This window comes from Sciurus vulgaris (assembly GCF_902686455.1).
Source record: "Sciurus vulgaris genome assembly, chromosome: 3".
Lineage (NCBI taxonomy): Eukaryota > Metazoa > Chordata > Mammalia > Rodentia > Sciuridae > Sciurus > Sciurus vulgaris.
Genome location: NC_136463.1, coordinates 41,513,670 through 41,537,243, shown reverse-complemented (window position 1 = coordinate 41,537,243; position 23,574 = coordinate 41,513,670). Strand labels below are relative to the sequence as shown.

Here is a 23,574-nt window from a genome sequence, read left to right as displayed (position 1 = left end):
TGCAGCTTGGGCCCCCTGAGCTGGCGGCTCCAGCCCTGCAATTCTCTAGCACTTAAAGCAAAAATAAATCGCTGCCAGCAGCTGGCGTTCTGGGTGGCGGCAGCAGCGCCACCCCCTGCCCCGACCCTCTGCCTCTGGGCTCCTGGTTCCAGGCCAAAGCCAGACTCCCACTCAGGCTTGTGGGGAGCAGTAGAGGGCTCAGGGGGCTTGGCATGACCCAGAGAGAATGGAAACCTGATGGGTCACATGGAGGGCAGAGGCGGGGTGAACACCTGGGGCTTCAGGGGTGCTGGTATCCTGAGGTAGGTGAGGGATGCTCATATGTGGGACTTCCTAGAGTTCCAGGCCTCAACTGTATGGAAATAGGACCTGGGTAAGGCTCAGGTATTGCAAATTCACAGAACACAGCCACCCGTACCCCCCTTGCAGGCCATCCTCGGCCCTGGTCCTGGGCATCTCTTTTCTTTCCAGCCTCTCCCTTCCTTCTTAGAGAATCTTAGAGGTCTTGCCTTATCAGATGCTCTGAGGAGGTCACATTTTAGCATCATTCATATTTTCAACAAATAGCTCTTGAATGCTTGCCATGTGCTTGGCCCTCTGCCAGGAGTCAGGGGACGTGGCAGTGCACAAGACCCCCCCCAGCCCTCATGGGAGGGGGAGGATAAAATAGACAAGTAAACCAACTCAGGAAGAATCATAGACTTGCACATATTCCTTTGTCAATTATTACAATTTAATAAGAGTGTTGCACAGTCCTGGTTAAGTATCTAACAATCAGAAGAGTGAAACATGAACCCCTCCTTCTCAAATTCATTTTCTCACTCCCCCTTCATGTTCTTGAGGTGACCATCATTAGAGAACTTGCTGGGTTTTCTCTGTACTTGTGCAAATGATAATATGTGAATGTAGGTATATAAGCAAGCTAACTCCTCACCCCCCTTCCTTCCTTCCTTCCCATCCATACCACTGTGTCCTCTGCACCAAGGGCCCAACTGCGTGGTTTCTCAATGCCTGCTGGACCTAGGGCTCTCATCCCATCACCTTTGCATATTGGTTGAGGACTGAGTCACCAAGTCTCTGGATCATAGAATTCTAGTTGTGGAGTCTTTGAATGCACCCAGCCACTGAAGTTCATGCACCATGGATCCTTTGCATGTTTTAGTTGCTTTGGGACAGGGAACCTGAACTGCAGAATTGGAACATCTTAGTACCAGGAGAAGTGCTGACTCCTTGCTTAGATACCTCCTTTCTCAGATCCTGTTAGCAATTTAGAAGGTCCAGGTCCCCTGGCTCTATACCCAGAATTCTGGTTTGGAGGGGAGTCTGGGAGTTCAGTTTTTAATCTTCCCCAGTAGCCTTCCTTTGCTGCAGTCAAGCCCCCTGGCCCCTGGGCAGGTCCCATTTCTTTGGGGTGAGTCCAGCTCCCAAGTGGGGTGAGCCCCACTTGGATTCCCAAGGGAGATCACCAACAGCTTCTCTAGGTAGAATCCTTGCCTCTCTGGCCCCCTTTTTCTTGACCTCTTAGAGGCAGAAACACTAGCTTCTTCATGGTCTTCAGATGAGGGCAGGCCTCTGTCCTGAGGAGGGTCACCCCTGATCTTCGGTGAGATCTGCATCTCTGTGCCTCCCTCCTGCTTGGCCACCCTATCATTCCTGAATGAATGATTTGAGAAGAATTGGACTCCTATTTAGGACGGATCTGGTACCCCGATTCTGGGGCAGGTGATAATGACCCACTGGTGTTCTTCCTCTTCAAGCTTTATTTTCCCCACTTGTGAAATGGGCACCATCCTCCCTTCCATCCATCTCTTCCTGCCCTCTGTGCATTGGCTCTGTGGGCAGGGCAGGGCAGCTTCCTCTCCTGCCTGCTCCTCTCTGCTGTGTGGCCGGAGGCTCAGCCACGCCATCCCTTTATCCCGCTGGGTCTCAAGCTGTCAGCAACACCTGTCAGACAGAGAAGCCAGGTCCCTTCGTGGGTTGGGAGATTTGAGGATCATCTCAGGGAGTGTCCCCAGAAACCTGTGCTGCAGTCCCAGAGTGACCCAAGCCCCCTCTGGGGGCTTGGTGGCAGAGGACTGACACCCCCTTCCTTTCCTCTGCTGGGTGTGAGCTGGGTCTGACCAGCAGAGTTTCACCCACTCAGGCGTCTTGGCCCTGACCCTGTGGCAGATGCCCTGGCTCTAGCACCACGGTCTGATGATTAGGCTCTGGGTTTGTCCTGACCCTGTTGCCTCCTGGTGGCCTCAGAGCCAGCTGTGACTGGGTGAGGACACCCCATATGGAGCTAGGTGGATGGGGAAGAAACTGGGAGGGCAGGGCTGAGGTGGGGAGCAGGAACTTGGGAGCTGTGGCTCAAGCCTGTGCCTTACTGTCTCACCTGTGAAATGGGAACACTAGAGAAATTGGGTTGAACAAAGCCATATACCTGATGTTGTATCTGGGGTGTGGAAGGGCAGGAGTCTGGAGGGACGGTCGGCCAGGTTCAGGCAGCGACAGCAGGAGCACTTGAGACCCTGTGTCAGTTTCCTGTGTCTGTGACAGCGATGACCACCACTCTGGGGGCTAAAAACAGTACAGGTTGGACATCCCGTATCTGAAATGCTGGGATGAAAAGTATTTCAGATTTTTAAGAATTTGTAGTATATTCATATACATAATGAGATATCTTGGGGATGGGACCCGAATCTAAGCATGTATTGATTTGTTTCATATATGTCTTAATCTGAAGGAAGGTTTATGTAATATCGTCAATGATTTTATTATTATTAACAAAGCTTCGTGGTATGGAATTTTCCACCTGCAGTGTCATGTCAGTGTTTAAAAATTTTGGAGTTTTGAGCATTTGAGATTTTGGATTTGGGGATTAAGGAGGCTCAACTGGTACAAGTGTGCCTCCCAGTTCTAGTAGCCAGACTTCTGGGATCCGGGTGTCGGCAGGGTTGGTTCCTTCTGGAGGATCTGAGGGACAGTTCTTCTGGGCCTCTCCTGGTTTTTAATGGCTGCTGGCAACCTGTGGTGATCCTTGGCTTGTAGACGTGTGGCTCCAATATCTTCACGGCCTTCTCCTTATGCTCTCTCTCCCTCTCTTAGAAAGATGCTTGTGGCTGGATTTGAGAACCACCCTAATTCAGGCAAGCTCATCTCCAGACCTTTAAGTTATTTACATTTGCAAAAACCCTTTACCCACTAAGGTCCCGTTCACAGCTTCCAGGTAGACATATCTTTTTTGGGTGATGAGGAAGGCACCATTCAAATCACAACATGTGGTCCACCTGGAAACACCACCCTGTATCTTGACATTTTCTTCTTTAAGAAAAATGGAGCAGCCAGGTGTGGTGGCACATGCCTGTAGTTCCAGTTACTCAGGAGACTGAGGCAAGAGGATTTCAAATTCGAGGTCAGCCTAGGCAACTTAGTGAGACCCTGTCTAAAAACAACAACAACAACAACAACAAAAGGATTGGGGGTGTAGCTTAGTGGTATAGCACTTGACTAGCATGTGCAAGGTCCTGGGTTTCATCCTTAGCACTGGGAGAAAAAAGCATTTAAAAAAATGTTCTTTCTGGGCAATGTGCTTTGGAGATGCATACCGTTGGGGTTCTGTTTGTTGGTCTCTGCCATTTACCATCTGTATGTCCTTGAGCAGATGACCCAGCTGCTCTGTGGAATGGAGATAGTAATGGTCCTTTCCCTGTGGGGCTGCTTCAAGCAATCAGTTCACAGGCAACCCTGGGACATGGGAGGGTATGGGAGATGACACCTTTTATGATTACAGCAATCAGCAAAATGGTTTTAAAATCTGACTGGTATTTCCGGAAGAGGCTGAATTTCCGTTTGGTTAACCTGCCTCACTGTGATGTACTCACTTCTAGGTCTCTATCCAGCCTGGCGGGAGGCTATTGTTAACATACTGCTGCTGTAATAACGTGGCACTTATGTCCCGGTGCCTGGGCAGTCCAAACAGAAAGTTCTGGAAGTGGTCTTGCTAGGTTGGAGGGGCTGTGCCTTTGTGACTTTGAGAACTGTCACCACTATGCTTTCCATGGGGTCATGCTGGTTTGGGGTCACCTCTGCAGAGTTTGTGCATGCCTCTGCCACTGCCCAGCTCCCAGTTTGCAGACATTGAGGTCTAACAGTACAGTACATTTCTCTTGGTTCAGAGGTGGAGCATCTTTTCATGTTAATGCACCTTCTTGTAGTTCCTTTTCTGGCAGGCAGGGTGGGGGCATTTCCAGACCTCTATCTTCCCCCCATAGGTTGAGCCCTCAGGGAGTCATGTGGGATGGCCCTGCTTCCTGGGGGGCTTTTCTCATCCTACAGGGGACTTCAGGAACAGGGAACCACTGCCCCACTTCTTAGATGCCAAAACCAAGACCCAGAGAGGACCTGCAATAGCCTAACCTATTTCCCAGCATCCCTGCCTGTGCCTAGAGACCTAGGGTGGGGTCCAGGGGCCTTTGAGTTTCTCCAAAAGCTGCTGCAGTCATGGGAGGTGAGGTTGGGTTTTACTCTCACAGATCCCCTTGCTCAGACCCCTCCCTGGGCCACCAGCCAACATGTCCCGCTAGAGGTGGCCTCTGTTTTGATGGCTCGCCATGATGGGCTGGCCTGATGCCGGCCTCTCCCTGGGCTCCTGGCCACCATCAGTATATTTTGGGGGCTCCAGTACAGCACATGCCCAGTGGTGGATTCAGCACGCTGCGGTGTCACTGGGCGCCTTTACTTCTCAGGAAGTGGTGTGACGTCTCCCTGAGATTTGGCACCCAAATATAATAATGAAAATGACTGTTTACCCCACATCTGCTGGTGCCAGGCGCTGTGCTCAGTGCTTTCCCGAACATTATCTCATTTAATTCTCAAAATGTCCTGGTTGGATGAGGAAGAGACTTGGAGAGATGGGGCCGCTCAGGGAGGCGGGTAGCCAAACTGGATTTCAGCTCAGATCCGGAAGCCCCACAGGAGGAGGGCCTCAGTTCCTGAAGAATGACACAGGCTGTGCTGGGTTCTCCCCGGAAAGGAGACTCTTGACCCCTGGATCTTAGGAGATGTCTAGTCCAGGGAATATCTCTGGCTTAGAGTGACTGTACTGGGCATGAGCTGGGCTGGCATGGATTTAAGTGGGCTGTCCTCCATCCCCATTTGCTGGGTGACCTGAGCAGCATCACCTCTCTGAGCCTTACTTCCCTACTCTGAGAAACAGGCCTAAATGGCCCTGATTTTAAACTGATTGTAGGGGACATGTCGCAGGTCCTAGGATTATTTTGGAGATGTAAATGGCAGGAGGTTCTCTGAGTCCTTCCCATTTTATGGGTGAAGAAACTGAGGGTTTGAGAAGGGGAGGGATTGACAGAGCTAATATCTACCTAGGGTGACCTGTGGCCTTCCATCCCCACTGTGACCTCAGCCAACAAATGTGGGCTGGTCCAGTTGACTACTTTCTTGCCAAATGCCAGGCTAGAAGACAGGCCATTATTTGAGTCCTTTGGACTTATGTAGGGAGAAGGTTGAGGCCAAGGCCCTACAAAAACTCTTGGGGGGCATGCTGCCCTGTTTCTTAGGTAGCAATGGGACTGACCTTTCCTTCTGCCTCATGTACCCAGAGCCCTCTGCTCACCAGAGCTGGGCTTCCAGGTTCTGTGGAGTTGGAGTGTGGGTCTGTCCTGTCTTTCAGTAATCTGTCTATAAGTAAATATTATATGATACTCCAGAATGCGATGGGGTGACTTTGCCACTTAGGAGGACAATTGAATTGTTGGTTGCTTATTAATTCATTTATTGTTTGACTTTGGGGATCCCTAGTCCTGTGGGGAAGCAGCTGTACCCACAGATGCCTGGATTGAGTAGAAGTCTCTGCAGAGGACTGGGTGTTGAGCAGAGAAGGCTTCCAGGGGAAGAGACTATGGGTGCTTGCCTTCTGGGGGGCTGCTGTCACACCTGTGCCCTCCAGGGGGAGCGTCCAGCCCAAGGGAGCCCTCAGCGAGCCTTTCAGAGCCGTCCCTAGGGCCTTAGGCACAGAGGTCCTCAGCCATTGCCTCCTGGGGCCCCCAAGATACTTGCAAGGGAGCACAAGTTAAAAGATACCAAGCCATGAACATAGTCACAATCTTGGCCCTTCTGCCTCACAGACCCTTCTCACTGCCATGCCTGCTTCTGAGGTTGGGTGTCATCCTGGGCCCTCCTCTTCCCTCCTAGTCCAGAACTTGAGCTCTCTGTCTGGGACCACCTTCCTGTCTCTTTAAGGTCCTGGACTCTGCAGACAGTATGACATTCCTCTCCCTGGGAACATCAAAGAAGAGACTTTCCATCGGCTCCACCGATGCTAACACATCCACCACAACTGCTAACCTCCTGGCACCAGCCTTTCCCTTCCCTGAAGTTGGCTCATCACCCAGCTGTCCACAGGGCCCGTCACCTCTCACATACTCAAGGCCATGGCTGTATCCCTTTCACCACTGGACCCTTCTATAGACTCTGGTCAGGAATGATTCCTCCTAGAGGTGACCACTGGGGCTGGCACTGCTCCCGCTGGCCTCAGGACACTCCAGGGGACAAAACAGAGTCCTGCCCCAGGGAGCTTATGTTCCAAGGGCAACGGACCATAACTCCATCTGAGCAGAGACCTGTGGGCAATCAAGGAGGGAGCAGGGAGAAGGTTTGAGGGAAGAGGGGCCAGTGGACAGCATTTCTGGCATTCTCTCTTTCTTATAACAGCAAGCATACCTTCCCCAGGCCCTGGTCCTCTGCCAGGCACCTGGGACCTGTTGGGTTTGGATCTGTCAGGCTGTGATTTGGTTCAAATCTCCTTTGTGTGTCTCCTCACCTCCAGTTTTTTTGGGGGGAGTTGAAATTCACATCATATATAAGGAACCATATTAGTCTGGCACACACCTGTAATCCCAGTGACTTGGGAGGCTGAGGCAGAAGGATAGCAAGTTTGAGGCCAGCCTGAGCAACTTATGGAGACCCTCAGCAATTTATCAAGATCTTGTGTCAAAATAAAAGCTAAAAGGCACTGTGGAGATAGCTGAGTGGTAAAGCTCCTGTGGATTCAATCTCTGTGACTCCCCCCACCGCCAAAAATAAAAGTCAAATGAACCATTTTGAAGTGAACAATTCGGGAGCATTGAGGGCGCTCAAGATATCATGCAGTTACCACCTCTGTCTGGCCTCAAAACATTTCATAACCCCAAAAGGAAACCCATACCCATCTGCAGACCCTCTCTATTCCCTCCCATCAGCCCCTGCAACCATTAGGCTGCTTTCTGTATCTGGATTTTCCTCATCAGGACATCTCATGTAGCATGTGGCTCTTCTTCCTGGCTTCTTTCATGTAGTGTCCTGGTTTCAAGGTTTACCCATGTTGTAGTGTGTGTTAGAATGCTGGCTAACACATCACTGTGTGGACAGACCACTTGGTTTTTGTCCACGTGTCAGTTGGTGGACACCAGGGCTGTTTCCACTTTTCTGCTGTTGGGACTGATGCTGCTGTGATCATTCGTGTGCATGGTTTTGTTTGAACCCGTTTCTGATTCTCCTTCTATACCCAGGAGTGGGATTGCAGGGGCAGGTGGTAGCTGCGATTCACTTTTGAGACTCTGTCTTTGAAAGCTGTCTCCCAGCTCGAAAGCATGTGCTCTTGACCCCTTCTGGCCTCTGCTTCATCTCTCTGCTCCCACAAACTCCTCTCAGGGATTCCTTTGTCTTCCCCAACTTCTCTTCTTGGCCTTCACCACTTCGGTATCTCTGAAAATATTCAGAAAGGGTCATGGTGCCCTGTGGTGTCACCTGTGCCTCCCCTACTCGTTCACCCCATGACTGTGAATACCTCTTGGCCTGGTGCCCAGCTCTGCGACCCTCCCTATCTACCTCTTCCCATTTCTTCCCCAGAGTTCAGGCCTCTTCTTATCCACACTCCTTCCCCTGCACACCTTGGTCAGCCCTGGACTCTGCACCCTGGGGTCATCTCTAGCCTACCTCGTGACCCTACCCCTGGAGGTGACCATGGGCTCTGACCTCTGAACCTTCACCCTTCCCTGGAATCTGGGGAGGCTGTGTGCTGAGAAACCTCTGTGAGATGCTCACAGTTGCCCCCCAGAGTAGGCCTGCTCTGATTAGTGGAGGGGGGAGGGCAGAGCTTGGGGCCCATGGTTGGGGTTGGCAGGGCGGCTCCCAGCTGTGGAGTTGCTCTACAGCTGTGGGTCTGGGGGCTTCTTACCTGAGAAGCAGCACAAGAACTGCAGTCTCCCCACTAGGGTGGTGGTTACAGTGACCCAGGCTGACTCGTGCCCAGGGCTGGTATAGTGGCTTGTGGAGTCCAGGGCAACTTCCCTTTCTTTCCTCCTGAGCTGTAGTGACTTCTTCAGCTCCTCTCAGCTTCAGTGCCCCCAGGTGTAAGTTGGCTTAATAAGCTGCCCCCAAAGTCCCATTGTCATTGTGTGTCTAGGGGTTCCCCCAGGTCTGGCACACATTTGGTGATCAGTGTGTGTTTACTTGGGGTCATGGACATTGGGTGGCATGCAGTCTGTTGGCTGGGATGCACCAGGGAAGGACCAGTCTCATTGCTATAAAGGGACACCGAGGCAGGCAGACGACAGATGGGCAGATGCCCCCCAACAGGGCCCTCTCCCTTTGTGCTGCACCCCCAGCTGCAGCTGCTCAAGGCGGGGGGCACAGTCCCAGCTGATATCCCACCCCCTAATCAGCCTGTCAGCATTGAGGGCTGGCAGGAGCCCCCACCAGGGCTGTGCCTAAAGTCTAGATTTGGAGGGGCTCCAAGCCAGCTGCTCCCGTCAGCCTGGGGGTGCTTCTGTTGTGTGGAGTGGGGGTTTCATGGGCCCTGACCCTCCTTGCAACCAAGCATGCTCAGGCAGCGGGGCCCAGGCAAGTGGTTTCAGAGGATGGGGCCTGGGGCGGACAGTGTAGACCGGGTCTGCCTGTCTACACAGCAGATGGTATAGATGTTAGTGGCTACAGGCCTGGGGCAGTGTGAACAGATGTGGATTGTGGAGATAGGTGGAAAGCCTGATGGTGCAGGCAGCACTGGTGTGGCCTTAGTTGTGTGAGTGCTGTGACCATGTGGAGGACATGGGCGGCACCCATCTGTCTGAACTTTGTAGGCAGGGCGAGTGGTGTGCTGTGTAGACATCTGTGAGTGGATAGTTGTAGGTGGGGAGGGCATTGCGGACAACCTAGACAGTGTGATGGGTTCCGTGTCCCAGTGACCCATTGGTCCTTTGTGGTCTGTATTCTGAACCTTAGTAACTTCTCTCCCGTCCAGTGCAGCCCACTGCTCTGGGAGGGGTCACGCCTCTGCTGCAGAGTTGGAATCTCAAACCCACGTGTGTCTCCTTTGATGTCCTTGGCAAGGCTGCTTCTGCTCTTCCCAGTTCCAGCTTCTCAGGCTTCTCTCTGTCCCCTGCCCACCTTGGCCACTGGCGCTCACACGGCTTGAAAGTTTAACTGGTGTTGAGGCTTCACTGTCATATAACAGCCTTGGAAGGTGCCAGGGCTCTTGTTCTCTGTTACGTGGATAAGGACTCTGAGGGATTTTGGGGGGCTCCTGATGCTCCCCTGAGACATAATCAAAGGATCCAGCCTTCAGAAATCTAGCTTCAGTGCCCTCCCAAATGACTGTGCCCCAGGCTGGCCCTGCTCCCCTCTGTCCCTCTGCTTCTGCAGACCCTTCTCTTGTCTCTGCCTTGGGTTCCTTTTCTGTGTTGCTCATGGACTGGCACTGTCTGCTGGTCATTGGTCCTACTCAGTCCTGGTGTGGGAGGGTGGAGACTGGAGGGTGGGTGCGCAGAAGTGAGGGCTCCTCCACCATGTCCTTGAGCACCCATTCTTTCCAGGTGGTTGTCTTGTCTCCCTTAATCCCCTAAGGTCCATCCCCCACTTTTTTCCAGTATTAGGGATTGGCCTCAGGGCCTCTCACATGCTAGGCAGGTGCTCTATCATCAGGCTGCATCCCCAGTCCTTTTTATTTTATTTCGAGACAGGGTCTTGCTAATTTGCTCAGGCTGCCCTTGAGCTTGTGGTCCTCCTGCCTCAGCTTTCTGGGCAGCTGGGATGACAGGCGTGTGCCTCCTTACCTGGCTCCTAAGGCCCATGTTAGACGTGAGGGCGCTGAGGCCCAGAGTGCACAATCTGATCTTATAGGCCTGATGCCAGCCATTGTACCAGTAATCCCCTACCACCTAGTCCCCACCCTGGACAAACACCTGGCCCATGGTCTGAGACTGGGAACATCCTCCTCCCTGGGCCACTCATTTGTGCCTGTGGTCCTCAAAATGTGGCTTCTCCAAGCTCAGGGTTATAAGCTTGGGACTGTGGGCACCATCGTCCCTGCAGGGCACTCCTGGTCACCAGTGCTAGCTTTTCCTTTCTTGTCCACTGAGCCAAGTGAGGCAACAGGATGTGTTGGAGCAGAGAGGGGGCTGGAATCTGAGCAGTGGTTCACCTGAAGTCTCAGATGTTTGAAGGTCACCTCCCTGTGCCTCAGTTTCCTCATCTGTAAAATTATACTGACTCATAGGGCTCTCATGAGGTTTCAATGAGAATCCAATTATAGTACTTGGGAGTAAGGTCTGACATGGTAAATGCTCTATGTAAACTCGCACCGTAGATTATTGTTGTGCAAATAGATATGGAGTCCCTGCTCTGTGCCCACCCTGCGCTGGGGGACACAGTGATTTTAGAGAGGACTAGAAGCTCAGACTGAGGGTGGGGAGGGTGAAGATAGTGACTGCCTAGTGTGGTCAGATTGTGACAGAGAAACCCTGGTGCTGGGCACCCTGGGAAGGGGAGCAGCTAGGGGGAAGACCTGGACGTGGGAACTCCTGGGAATTCAGCATTGCCAGAGGCTAAGCCAACCAAAAATGTCCCTTCCTTTTCTTTCCAGAAACAATTCTTTGGAGTTGTTGGGGTCACAACTGAGGGGTGCCCAGCAGTGATGGAGGACCTCTGTGGCTCTGACCAGCCTAGACACAACCATAACCTCCTGGTGTGGTCAACACAGGGATGGATGGGTTACTTCCTGGTTTCTGGCATATAAATGATGAGCAGAGTTAGTGATAATAATACTTCTTCATGCGAGTCACAACTCTGAGCTCTTCACGAGCTCGGTGATCCTCGCAAGAATCACATTGTATTGACCCATGTTACAGATGGGGAGACTGTAGCTGGAAAGGTGAAGCTACCTGCTCTAGGGCTTGCCATGACTGAGCTACCAATCTCAGGGGAAGGTTGTTCACTGGCCTGAGGAGACGACGGGAAGGGTGTTTGGGGTTCAGGTGAGATGGGGGAGTTGCCAGAGCCTCTGTAACTTGGTGGGCAGGGCCATTTTCAGAGTGTGATCTGTCCTGACTTGCTGTGTGATTCAGGCTGTCTCTGGGCTCTTGGGCTCTATAGCCAGCCTGAGCTGTCCCCTGGCTTCTCAGCTGGACCACAGTCCTGCTGTACCTGGGTCCCTGTGAGGTCTGGCACAGTGGCCCCTTTGGGCCCTTGGAGGGTAGGCAGGGGCCTGGGGACACTGAGAAGTGCCAGTTGCCCTGGTTTGGAGTCAGAATGGGGGATGAAGGCCTTGACGAGGCTGGAGCTGAGGACTGCACAAATATGAACTCTTGTCTTCCTGGAGTCCTGTGAGAAATCCTCAGTTAACAGGCAGGAAGACTGAGGCTCAGAGAGGGATGACAGAGTAACTAACTGTGATTAAGTAGCCAGGAAGTCACAAGGCCAGCATGCTGCTGAGCCTGTCATGCGCCCTGCCTCCCACTTTGCAAATAGCGTGTGTGATGGCCATAGTCGCTTATGCTGGGTTTGGTGTAGGCCTCAGGCTGGGGACTAGTCCTCCAGTGCCCACCTCAACCCTTGGAGGGGCTATCAGTGTCCACCTTACAGATGGGGATATTGAGGCCCAGGCAGAGACTTCCTGGGCAGGGGCTGGCCTTCTTATAGCTCAGGAGAAGCCAGTGGTGGTGGGATACCCTGGGGGTGTGGACAGGGGGCCCCCCAGGCCAGTCTTGACATGGCCAGGACTCTCCAGGCTGGGGTGTGGGTCTCCTTTTCTTAGGATGACAATGAGAAGTTGGTACTGGGCATTGAAGGCACAGACTCTGGAGCTACCTGCCTGGGTTTGTCCAGTTCTGCCTTTCCTAGGCTGTGTGGCCTTGGGTAAATAGCTTGACCTCTCTGAATGTCAGTTTCCTCATGTGTCTGAATCTGCCCTGTAGGGCTTTCTCAGGGCACTTCAGGGTAGTCCAGGTAAAGTACCCTGTAGCTGTGACCAAAGTTCTTGCCGTGGGCTCTGGAGTAAGGGCCTTACCAAAGAATACAGGAAACCCTAGCTTTTCAGGCCTGAGAGCAAGAGTCCACATTTTAGCCACTGCCTGAGTGGGGGTTGTGGCTCCTGCTGCCTGCAGGGAGTGGATCACCGGCAGTTTCATCCCTGAGCACTCTTGTCTGATGAAATATAAATAGCATGCAATGTTTTCGAGCATGGATAGGAAAACGTCTGTGGGTCGGGCCCTTCTTCCCTGCCCTCCCTCCCTGCCCTCCCTGCCCAGCAAAAGCAACTGAGGCCGATGAGCTGGCTGTGGGGATAAGAGAGAGAAGGAAACTCGTGAATTAATCATCTTTTGATCTGGGCTAATGCACTGGCCACGGGTAGTGTGTGCAATTAGTGCATTAATTGTCCAGAGAGAGCAACTTTTGTGAGGGTGTGGCCCAGCATCCCCAGGTTTGCAGAGTGCTTGGAGTCTTGTTTCTGGGGCTCAGTGTCTCAGGGAGTGGGCACCTCCAGGGTACTTCTGTCCTGCTGACTGTTCCTTGAGTGGGCTCCCCAGGACTTTGAAGCGACCCACTCCTGGAGCTCAGTCAACCCAGCTTGACATGGGGCCTTGGACTAGCACCCTTGCTCTGGCAGCCCTCAGCTGGGGCAAGGACAATAATTCCAGGTGGGGATCAGGAGCTGTGAGCAGAGCAGGGGGCTTAGCCTTGCCCACTCCCAGCTCCTTTATTTCATCTAGTCTCTTTGTGTTCAGTGTTTGGGTTTTTATTATTTTTTTGCTTTTGAACCAAGGCTGTCCCAGACTAGCTAGTTCCTGCCCTGTTGCCAAGGTGACCAGAGTGGCTCTGCCACCCTGTGGCCATTGCCAGGTTTGGGTGAGGGACCATGGTGTGTGCACACGTGTAGCCATGGACATGGGTGTGTGTGTGTTCGCCTGTGTATACAAATGTGCAAGAACAGATGCAGAGAGACGGCTCCAGGTGCACAGCTCCACATGAGCATGCACAGATCCAGATCTGGGGAAGGGCACAGGCCCCTGTGCATGCCCACGAGTGCACATGCAGGTAGGTGGGTTGCACGTGTGCTGGTGCACTGCTGCATACCCAGCACGTACCTGCGTGTGAGGCAGGAGCTGCTGGCTGACTGTGCCCTTATCAGATGGTGAGCTTCCCTCAGCACCTGGGCTCTGCCCAGAGTTTTCTCTGGTCAATAGAGCAGCCTGCATTCATGGCCATGGGAGTGAATGTGCTGCTCTGCGGCGCTTGGCAGCTATGGTCCCTGACACCAGGCCACCCAGAGCACCTTGGGGTGTCCTCCAAGGGACTTTCTTGCCCATCAGGGGGATAATCTAGGGGAATAACACCCACAGCACTGAAGTCTGGGTCCACAGTGGTCATCACTCTCCAATGCTTCTGTTACTGACTGCCATTCTTTCCTGCCTCATGTCCCCTATGGGTGCTTCCTGGGGTCACCTCCCCAAATAGATGGCTTGTTCTCAAATCCTTGACTCAAGGTCTGTCTCTGAGAAAGGCCTTGAAAAGCATGTGCCATACCTCAGGCTGTGTGCCCATGTACACTCGTGGATGTGTCACCAAAGATCTCACCAATGGCTCTTACCACCTGCAGGCTGCCTGCTGTGTGCCAGATCCTGTTCTGGGCATTGAGCATTAATCCCCCAACAGCTGCTCCAGGGAGCCAGAGAGTAGGCCCATTTTATAGATGTGGAAATTGAGGCAAGGATTAATCATGAAAACGTGGACCTTAAATGTGGAGGCAGGGGCTGGGTGTGGTGGTGAATGCCTGCAATCCCAGAGGCTTAGGAGGCTAGGCAGAAAGTTCAAAAGTTTGCTATCAGCCTGGACAGTTTAGGGACACTGTTTCAAAATAAAAAAAATAAAAAGGGCTGGAGATGGACCTCAGTGGTAGAGTACCCCTGGGCTCAATTCCACAGTCGAGGAAGAAAGAGAAGGAGGGCAAGCTAAAGCTGGCCAAGGCTGGAAACAATCCTACAAAGAATTCACAGCCCCCCGCTCAACATCTGCCCTGCTTGTGGATGCTGGTGCAAGGATGGGGACAGGCAGCCTTACTTATCTTTATGCTGTGCAGAGCCTAGCTGGCAGCATCCAGCCACACATCCCAGGGACCTCTCCAGGATGCCCAGCTCCCAGGCACTGGCTGGTCATTCTGTCCTGGGCTGCTGGAGTCCCTCTCTGAGTCTCTTTCTTTTGAAGGTGGGGGTCCCACGGTCGTTGAGAGGTGCACTCAGCAGGTACAAAATAAAAACTTCTTTCTTCTGAAGCTGGGCAGGGAAAGCTTTTCCTGGGATTCTCAGTGTCTGCCCCTGCTGCTCTTTGGGCAGAGACCAGCTGTTTGCACCCTTGCTTCCCCAAACTGACCTAGTTCTCTTAGGGCCAGCCTAGGGCCAGCAGCTCAAGGTCACAGTGCAGCAGGGGCCCAACAGGATATAGATGCCAGGTCCCTGCCCCACCAGCTCTGGACTCCAGTAACTCTGGCCTTCTTGGGCACCAGTTAACCTCCATCCAAGGGTTGGGAGCTACATAATTAGAGAAAGCTTCCTGCAGGAGGTGGTCCTAATCCCAGAGTATGGCTATAAGTTCTATGGAGACACAAAAGCCAACATCTTGGGTCTCTGTGAAGTGCTGAATTCCCACCCTTACTCTGCCATGAACTTTGTACCATGATTTTGTGGCCTTGGGCATGCAATTTGCCTTCTCTGAGCCCCACTTTTGTACCTCTGTAAAAAGGAATAATAGCGTGCATGGAAATGGTATGAGTCATGGTGTGGGGTGTTCCTTACACACAGAAGACGTGCAGAACCTGTTTGTTTGGGGTTGGAAAAGCATGCGTGGCATTGAGAGGTTGGTGCCAGGCAACTGTGGGGTCAGAGTGGCTTCCAGGGACCTGTTTACCACCCTCTAGCTTTGGGGTGCCTCAGTCTCCTCATTGTGAGGTGGAGCTATTGAGAGCTGTACCTCACTCAGGACTAAGATGAGGTAATGCCTGGAAAACCAATGCTGTGAATACTGTTGTCCTGCCTTCTGGAAATTTCCTCAGTTTCATGCTCCTGGCTTGGGCCCCCAGCCCTAGTGACTGTAGGTTTGACCTGGGAGATGGAAGGTGGGCCACATGTCCAGAGGAAACCTGAGGGGGTGGGTCAAGGTTCTGGGTTGGTCCTGCCCATGTCTCTGAGCTGCCCTTCCCACCCCATCGCCTCTCTGATCTCACTTCTCTGACTCAGCTCCTCATTCTGGCCTCAGGGCCTTTGCACTTGCTGCATTCTCTCCCTGAAGCCTTGCTTCCTGCTTCAAGACCTGTCTGTCTCCTGGTCAGCCTCAAATGTCACCTTTCTGGGTGGCCAAACTGCAGTTCCTGCAGTCTGAACCTTCTACATGATCATCCATTTCTTTTTCCTGGCATGTCTGTCTGTCTTACTCTCTCTGTTAGAAGCACTGAGGGGCAGAGCCTCCCTGTTCATGGTTCACCTTACATGGAGTAGTGCTCAAAAAGGCATGATTGCTGAGTGAACGGATGAATGGATGAACCAATGGGTGTGTGGCCAGGCTGCCCTGCTATTTCACGGATGAGGCTATGGTCCCCAACTTGCTGAGGCTCAGCCCTTCTTCCTTTAATGGCACGTTGAACATTTGTATGCTGTGGGTGCCTTTGACATCCACTTTATCAGAATGACTTTTTTTGGGCAGTACTGGAGATTGAACCCAGGGGTGTTCTACCACTAACTACATCCCCAGTACCTTTCATTTTACTTTTTTGGGTACCAGAGATTGGACCAAGAGGTGCTTAACTATACAGCCACATCCCCAGCCCTTTTTATTTTTAATTTTGAGACAGGGTCTCACTGAGTCCTTTGGGGCCTCACTAAGTTGCTGAGGCTAGCTTTGAACTTGCCATCCTCCTGCCTCAGCCTCCCAAGCTGCTGGGATTACAGGTGTATGCTACTACACCCGGTCCTTTCATTTTATTTTGAGACAGGATCTCATTAAGTTACCTAGGTAGGACTTAAACTTGGGATCCTCCTGTCTCAGCTGTTGGAGTCACTGGGATTACAGGCATGCACCACCATGCATGGCTTCAGAATGACATTTTTGCATGCATGAGAAAAGCTCCTTAGGAATACAAAGGAAACCAGAAATGTTGTGCTACTTATCAAACAGTATCTTTAAGTGGGTGATGTAGTAATTAGCATGCTGCTGCCTGATGAGCGCCTACAACCATCAAGACCTGGCTGAGGTTCTAAGAGCAGCTGCACTGGAGGCAGGGAGGGGAGCAGGTGCAGCCCCAGCGTCTGCATCACTGTCTGCCTTGCAGTAGTGCCTAGGTGGGAGCCAGGCGCGGCGGGCCCTGCTGCCTGCATTCATTGCAGAGGGAACCGTAGGCTCTGCAGTTTGCAGAGAGATGGGGGGAGAAGAAATTGCCGTTTTTTCCTCATTGAGTTCACAACTAACTTAGAGACTTCGGAGCTCCCTGAGGAAGACAGGGGATCTTGTAAGGGGTCAGTGGCACCTTTTCTGTATTCCTCAAGAGGTCTGAGATATTGTCAGCAGTGTTCACCAGATCTGTCAAAGGACAAAATTACAATAATTTAGCTTAAATACCTTTCTTGGCTTTATTTTTGATTATAGAATCAGGCAACACTTCATTCCATAAAATAAAATAAGTGTTCCAGTGAACTGAGCAGAGGAGGTTGATTTTATAGACAGAGAAAGGCTGAAGAAAGCAGAATCCAAAGAAAAACAGATTGGTCATTTCAAAGTAACTTTCTTATAAAGTGGGGGTGGGCAGGGAGACAGAACAATAATAGAAAAATAACTGATTAGTTAATGTCAGGTTGTGTTTTTTGATGAAAGGATTAAGGCAGAGATAACTTCATTATCATACTGATTAAAACTGGGCTGTTTGGGAAAATTGGTTATCATCTCATTTTTCCTGGTGTCTTGGAAGGTCAGTTTCAGGTTAGGGACATGGACCTTTAGTGTCAGTGACTCCATTTTGATTTTTAGTCTGGTCTGTGAGGCCTAGTGCAGGAGCTAAGTCCCAAATGATGGCCTCCTGTGATGTTTAATCAACACCTGGATTCCATCCTTGAGCCCTCAGTTGTTGTAAGGACCACAGAGCCTGCCCTTGCCTGTGTGGTCCTTCACTGGGCCCCTGTCTCCCTGGGCAGTCCTCCTGTGGGTCTGGGGAACAAGACAGGTATCCTGTGACCTGGACTTTAGTTTCCTGGCCATGGTGGGAAAAAAGGAGCCAGGGATCAGCTGCATTGCCAGACCTGTTCACATGACCATTGTAGATACCCATGCCAGGCTGTGAGCATCCCAGCAGGGTCACAGGGGCAGGAGGAACCCCCCCGCCTTCACCCCACTCCTGGGCTTGGCTCAGGGCCCCCTTACTGGCCTGGCAGAAAGCTGACATTTCCTGTCCTAAGGGACAAGCGCATCTGGTGCCCTGAGGATGACAGCTCTGTGCCCTCCTGCTGGGGTGGCCCTGCTGTGAGCAGTTAATAAGGGAGGGGTGTGGGAGACTGCCTGCCTCCAGGCCTCAGGCTTCTCCCCGTGACAAGGTGAACAGGATTTTGAGGGGTATCTCATTTGACAGATGGCAAAACTGAGGCCAGAGGGTGGTGGTGACAGAGAAGGTCCTGTGACAGGGAGGTGCCTTGGGATTGGCTGCAGCCCTGCGTGCTATCTTTCCATGTAGGCCTCAAGGGCACTTCTGGGGGCACAGGAGCAGTTTCCTGGTTCCCAGTTCCCTCCTCTGCCTCCCCCAGGAGCCCGACCCTGTGCTGGGGGGTCCCTCAGGGAACTCAGACCCAGGCCCCATCCTCGGGTCGGGGAGACTCAGGAGTAGGTAATGGCTCTTAGCACAGTCTGGTCTGAAGCATAAGGGAGTGGGGAATTGAAAGTGGTTGTTGAAAGATGTGAAGGAGTTTGAGGGAAAATGGGGAAGAAAGGGCTTCCCCTAGGGGATCCGGCATGTGTAAGGGGAGGGTGGGAAGCAGTTCCTTGGAATGCCATCCTTGGGACATGGACTCGTATCGTTACCACTGATGAGAAAGAGGAGGCCTGGGACTTCAGTTGAGCCTTCTCTGCTGTCGCTGCCACCCTCTCCTCTCCCTGGTATGCTCAGCACCAGTTCCCATCACCCTTTTGGGCTCTTGAACACGTGGAATCTGAGTCCAGTCTCAGGGCCTTTGTCTACTGTTCCCACTTCCACTAATAAATACTCTGTTCTCACATTTTCTCCTCATTTAGGTGTCCAGTCAAATACCTCCTCCTCAGAAACATCTTCCCTGGCCTCTGAATTGACCCCACCTGTCCCTGAAGTCCCCTGGCTCTTTTTCTTCCCAGTACATTTTGTCTGCCTCACACCACCCTAGTGTTGGCCCCAACATTGGGATCTGCACATAGCAGATAGTTGCTGAGTGAGCTCCTGCAGGCTGAGTGGGACCCTCTGCAGCAGGTGGAGAGGTGTGGCCTGCCTGGGCTGTGCTCTCAGGTCCCAGCGTAAAGGGGGCGTGGCAATGGGCCCCCTGGAAGCCACCCTTTCTTTCTGGGCACCTCATCTCAAAGCTTAGCCTCCTGTCCATACCAGGTGGACCCCAGGCCTCCTAGTGGTATGTCAGACCTTCCCTGGGAATATTCTGTTCCTGAAATAAGGTCAGATTTTAAAATGGGGAAGGAGAAGGGGAGCAAAGAAGCAAGGAAAGCAACCATCAGGTTGTGGGGGCCGTGGCCTTGATCCTGCAGGCTTTGTGTTGGTTCCACCCATTGGGGAAGAAATGCAACTTCCAAACTGGGTCCTATCCTGCTGGGATCAGGTGGGCCCAAGGGATCTTGATGAGTGGGGGCTAAAGCACAGAGGGGCCAGAGACAGATGCTAGGCCTCGCTCTGTCGCTCATAGATTGGTGACCTGGGACATGGCTCCTCTGTGCAGCTCATTTCATCCCATCAGAGATGCCTGTGCTATCCCTCTTGAACATTCTCTGAAATAATGAGCTGAAGAAGCCAGGGTTTCAGTTGCTACACAGAAAGGAGCAGAGATAGAATTTAGATCCAGGAGATACTGCCCCAGAACTCTTATACTTCTAAACTCTCTTATGGCTCTTGAGGTCCTCATAGCCCTTGGGATCAAGTTCAAGCTTGTTAATATAACATCAGTGCTTTTTGGGGCCTCGGTTTCATTCCCCTGTCAGTGTGACACCTTGGCCCCAGTGCCTGCACACATTAAGGCAGTCAATAATGTTCTTCTTCCCTGTTGTTAGGATGACCACGATGTGCCCCTACCTATTTCTGTGTATCCCCACTCCAGCCCAAATCCCTTAGGGTGCTGGGATGTTGGGTTGGCCCCTGATTTGCAGACAAGAGCAGGGAAGCTCAGAGGTGGAGAGAGCCTTTCCAAGACCTAGCATGTGAGGAGCAGATCCAGAATCTGCTCCCAGATCTGAGGGACTCCAAGAGCCGTCATAACACCCAGGGTGACCTAAGCCACTCTTGGTTCCTCCTTTGTCCTGTGGTGAAGATCAGTTTGGGCTCTCTCTGTCCCTGCTCGGTGCTCCTGGGGTCTCTAACACTCCTCCAGGAAGCCTTCCTGATGTCTCCCCACTGGGCTAGACACCTCCCCTGAGCTCCCAGGGCTCTGACGTGGCTCTGATCCAGCTGTGCTGTGACTGCTAATTTCCTTGCTGTCTGCCCTGCTAGGCAGGGAGTCCCACAAAGGCAGGTGCCTGCTGGTACCTCTTCAAGTCCCTGGTGCCCAGAGCTGAACCTGGCATTGAGCAGACCCTCAGGAAGAGTGGACAGCAAGAGGGAGACCAGAGAAACCTGTCCCAGGTCACACAACAAATGGGAGCCACATGAAGCCCCCAAGACCCTTTAGGTGTCTCTACTCCTGGGACTCAACAAAGCCCAAGGAGGATGTCTGCAGCGATCATCCCACAGAGGGCACGGCGGGGCCTCTGTCCTCCGTTGCTCCCAGGGGCCTGGGGCCAAGGACACCCTATCTCCCTTGCCCCCACCCTCTGCAAAGGATGTTCTCAAGATAAAAATACCATCAGAAACATTCCCTGGTGTCTGGTGTGTCTGTCATCCACTCTGGTGGGGCCAGAACCTCTCGCCCTGTCCTCACCTCAGGGCTCACAGGGTGGATGTCCATCTCTCCCGGTCACTTAGTGCAGCCCATCCATGAGGTCAGCGGGTCCAGCTCTTGTCTCCAGACTATAGATTGCAAAGATCCCTCATGTTTTCTGCAACCAGTACTTACTGAACCCCATCTGTGAGCTGGGCATGTCCTGGGAACTGAAGAAGGAGGTAGCCTGGTCCCTGCCACCATGAAACCTTTGGAGAGTCTTCTGGGGGAGAATCAGGCACAGCTCTCCGCCTGGTTGGGACCTCTGTTTCTTCTTTCAGCTGTCTAAGGGGGGTATCATAAACTGACACTCCGTACTTCTTAGGTGGAGAACCTGCACTTATTGTGTGTTTGCTGTGTGCCAGACACCAGAAATGTGTCTTGGTTGGTCCCTAGGAGAGCCTCCTGAGGTGTTTGGCATCTTCCCATTTTTTGGCTGGTGAATCTTAGGCCCAGGGAAGTACCCCAGTAATCTGGGGGTGTCATGCCCCTCCAGGGTGACTGCTGTTGATGATGATGGTGGCTCTCTCCTGAGCCCTACTGGTGTCAGGTCCTGTCCCTGGCCTTGTGCCTGGCCCATACCTCCCGTCCCAGCATTCAATTTCATGGGCACATCCTCTGGGAGACCAGGCAGGTGGCATCATCCCCAGTTTTGGGAGGAGGAAGCTGAGCCTCAGGAAGGGGAAGTGCCTTGCCCTGTCCCCTGGGTGGTTTCAGCCTTGGCCTCTGCTGCCAAAAGGTTGGCACAGGGGGAGGTTCAGGAACAGTCCTGCCCTGCCCTTACTTGCTGGAAACTGTAGGCCAGGAAGCACTGCCCCCAGGTCTAGTCTCCCTCAGCTGGAGTGGTGATCATGACCCAGGAAGGAATCTGGTGAACTTGGAAGGGTTAGCTCACAATGTGGGTTGCATGGCCACTGCAGGATGGACAAGGAACCCTGGACAAGGTGTCCAGAGACCAGGGTTCTTAGGACCCCACTTGCTGGCTCTGCTCTAAGCCTCAGTTTTCTGTGTAGAGTGGAGCTAATCATAGATGAGGAAGCTAGGGCTGGATTTTTAGGTCTTGAGGAAGCCCATTCTAGGAAATATAGGGAGTCAGGAATAAGATCTTGAGAGCTGGAACTCTGTGGAGGTGGGCTGTTACCACCAGGCAGTGGGGAACTAAAGAAAGTTCAGGAAAAAGGACAGGAGTGAGAAATATGCCCTCCTCACTTCCTGTTCATCACTTGGCCTGTCCTAGGCCCTCAGTGAGCAGGGACACATGACTTGCCTCTTTTGACTTTCATTTCCTCCTGTGTTCAGTGGTGTTGTGGGGGCCGTGAGGGTTTGAATAACTGAAGTCAATGGCCGAGCACACAGTTCAGGCCAGGCACAGTGTGGGCTTACTCCCTGGAAGGGCATGAGATCACAGCCCTGGCCCAAGTCCCTACCATGGGTTCCCAGCTGTATGACACTGGTCTGTGGTGTAGCCTCCATGAACCTCATCAGTTTTGACAGTGAAAGGGCTGAGTGACAAACCCTGGGTCTATGGCAGCTGCTAAGGGAATGATGGGGGTGGGAAATCAGGAGGTTGAGGGCTGGGAGGCTCCAGGGGGTGAAATGACTCACCCAGAGTCACACAGCTTGTGAGGGGCAGAACTGGGATTTGAACCCATGTCTGTGCACCTCTAAACCTACCACTGTCACCTGCCTCAGAGGCTTATGATGTGGAGGTGACTCACCAACCATTCCCTTAATCCTAGCCAGAAAAGCCAGTGTGACAGTGTGACAGTGTGACACACCAGACTTGACTGTACCCTTGGATAGGGTGGGGCCTCTGGACTCAGTGCCTGGGAGGAGGGGAAGAGGGAAGCATCTCAAGGAAGCTGACCTCTGGAAATTCACAGGGACCCTTCCCACCATCTTCTCTTGCTTCTCACAGCATGCTGGAGGGGAAGGAAAGGGGCCTCTTAGACAAATGGCCAAGTTGATTCTGGGGGATTGCCAACACCATGTAGTATGTGTGTATGCCCAAGGGAAGTCCCTGGAAAGTTACTGGTGTCTATGCGTCCATGCTCCCATGCCACTCACCTAACCACCTCATTCACCCATCCATCCGTCCATTCCTCTCTCCATGCAGCCTCCCCCATTTATTCATCCATTCACACGTCCACCCATCCAGCTGTCCATAGCTGGCCCAGGGTGGCATTGGGAGGGCTCAGCAGGTGATGGCCAGGAGCATAGACTGGGGACTGAGTCCCTTTTTAATACCAGGAGAATTGCCACATTATCTACCTCTCTAGAATGGGAGCAGAAAGAGCTCCAACCTTGTGGGATTGTGAGGATTCCATGAGATGTCATGGGGAAAGTATCTAGGACACCATCAGCCTGCAGTGGGTGCTAATAATTGCTAATAATTGTTGGCTGTTATTTTCTCTGAAGACCCATCTTGTTTCACCCTTCTGGTTCTACATGGTTGTTGTGGACAGTGCTTGAATGCTGTGAAGGTGTGGGGGCATCAGAGGTGCAGGCTGGGGGCCTCCTCCACCTCTCATGAGGGTCATGAGGGAAGTGAAGAGAAATGTGGGTTTGTATGAAAAGTTCTAACTTTTGAGCCCCTCTGGGGAGAGCATTAGCCTGTGCAGTAACTTGGGTTTTCTTTGTTCACTTTAGGATCTTCTAGTGACTGGGTCTTCCCCAGCTGGTGCCTGGGAAATGGCAGCCGCTGCTAATTCAACCCTGAAGAGTGTTACTTGCCGGCTCAGCACCATTACTTAGAAAATAGAATTCAAGAGGTAAGATTACGTTTTCTGATGCAGACCTGTTCGGTTCATCATCCATCCACCAAATGCTCATTAGTGCTTCCCCTCACCCACTCATCTATCTCTTCTTCTGCCCATTCACCCACCTCTCTGGCCTCTTATTCACCCTTTATCCATCCAGTAGTTCCAAACATGCTCATCCATCTACCACCCATCTACCTATGGGCCCACCTACCCCTCCATCCACACATCCATCCATCATCCATTCATCCATTCACTGACCTGCCCATTTATTCATCCACTCACTAATCCATCCATCCACCCACCTGCCCATCCTATCCATTTGTTACTCATTTCCCCCACCCATTCATCTGCTCAACTATCTATCC

At 52.4% G+C, this 23,574-nt stretch overlaps 1 protein-coding gene across 2 annotated transcripts in view; it reads left to right on the top strand.

Moving 5' to 3' along the window:
• KCNJ12 (potassium inwardly rectifying channel subfamily J member 12) overlaps nucleotides 1–23,574 on the top strand; it is a 41,697-nt gene that overhangs the window by 6,538 nt on the left and 11,585 nt on the right. For both annotated transcript variants that reach the window (XM_079134340.1, XM_079134341.1), the window contains exon 2: nucleotides 23,097–23,218. The gene's annotated coding sequence lies outside the window, so the exon portion shown is untranslated. The remainder of the gene's footprint in view (nucleotides 1–23,096; nucleotides 23,219–23,574) is intronic.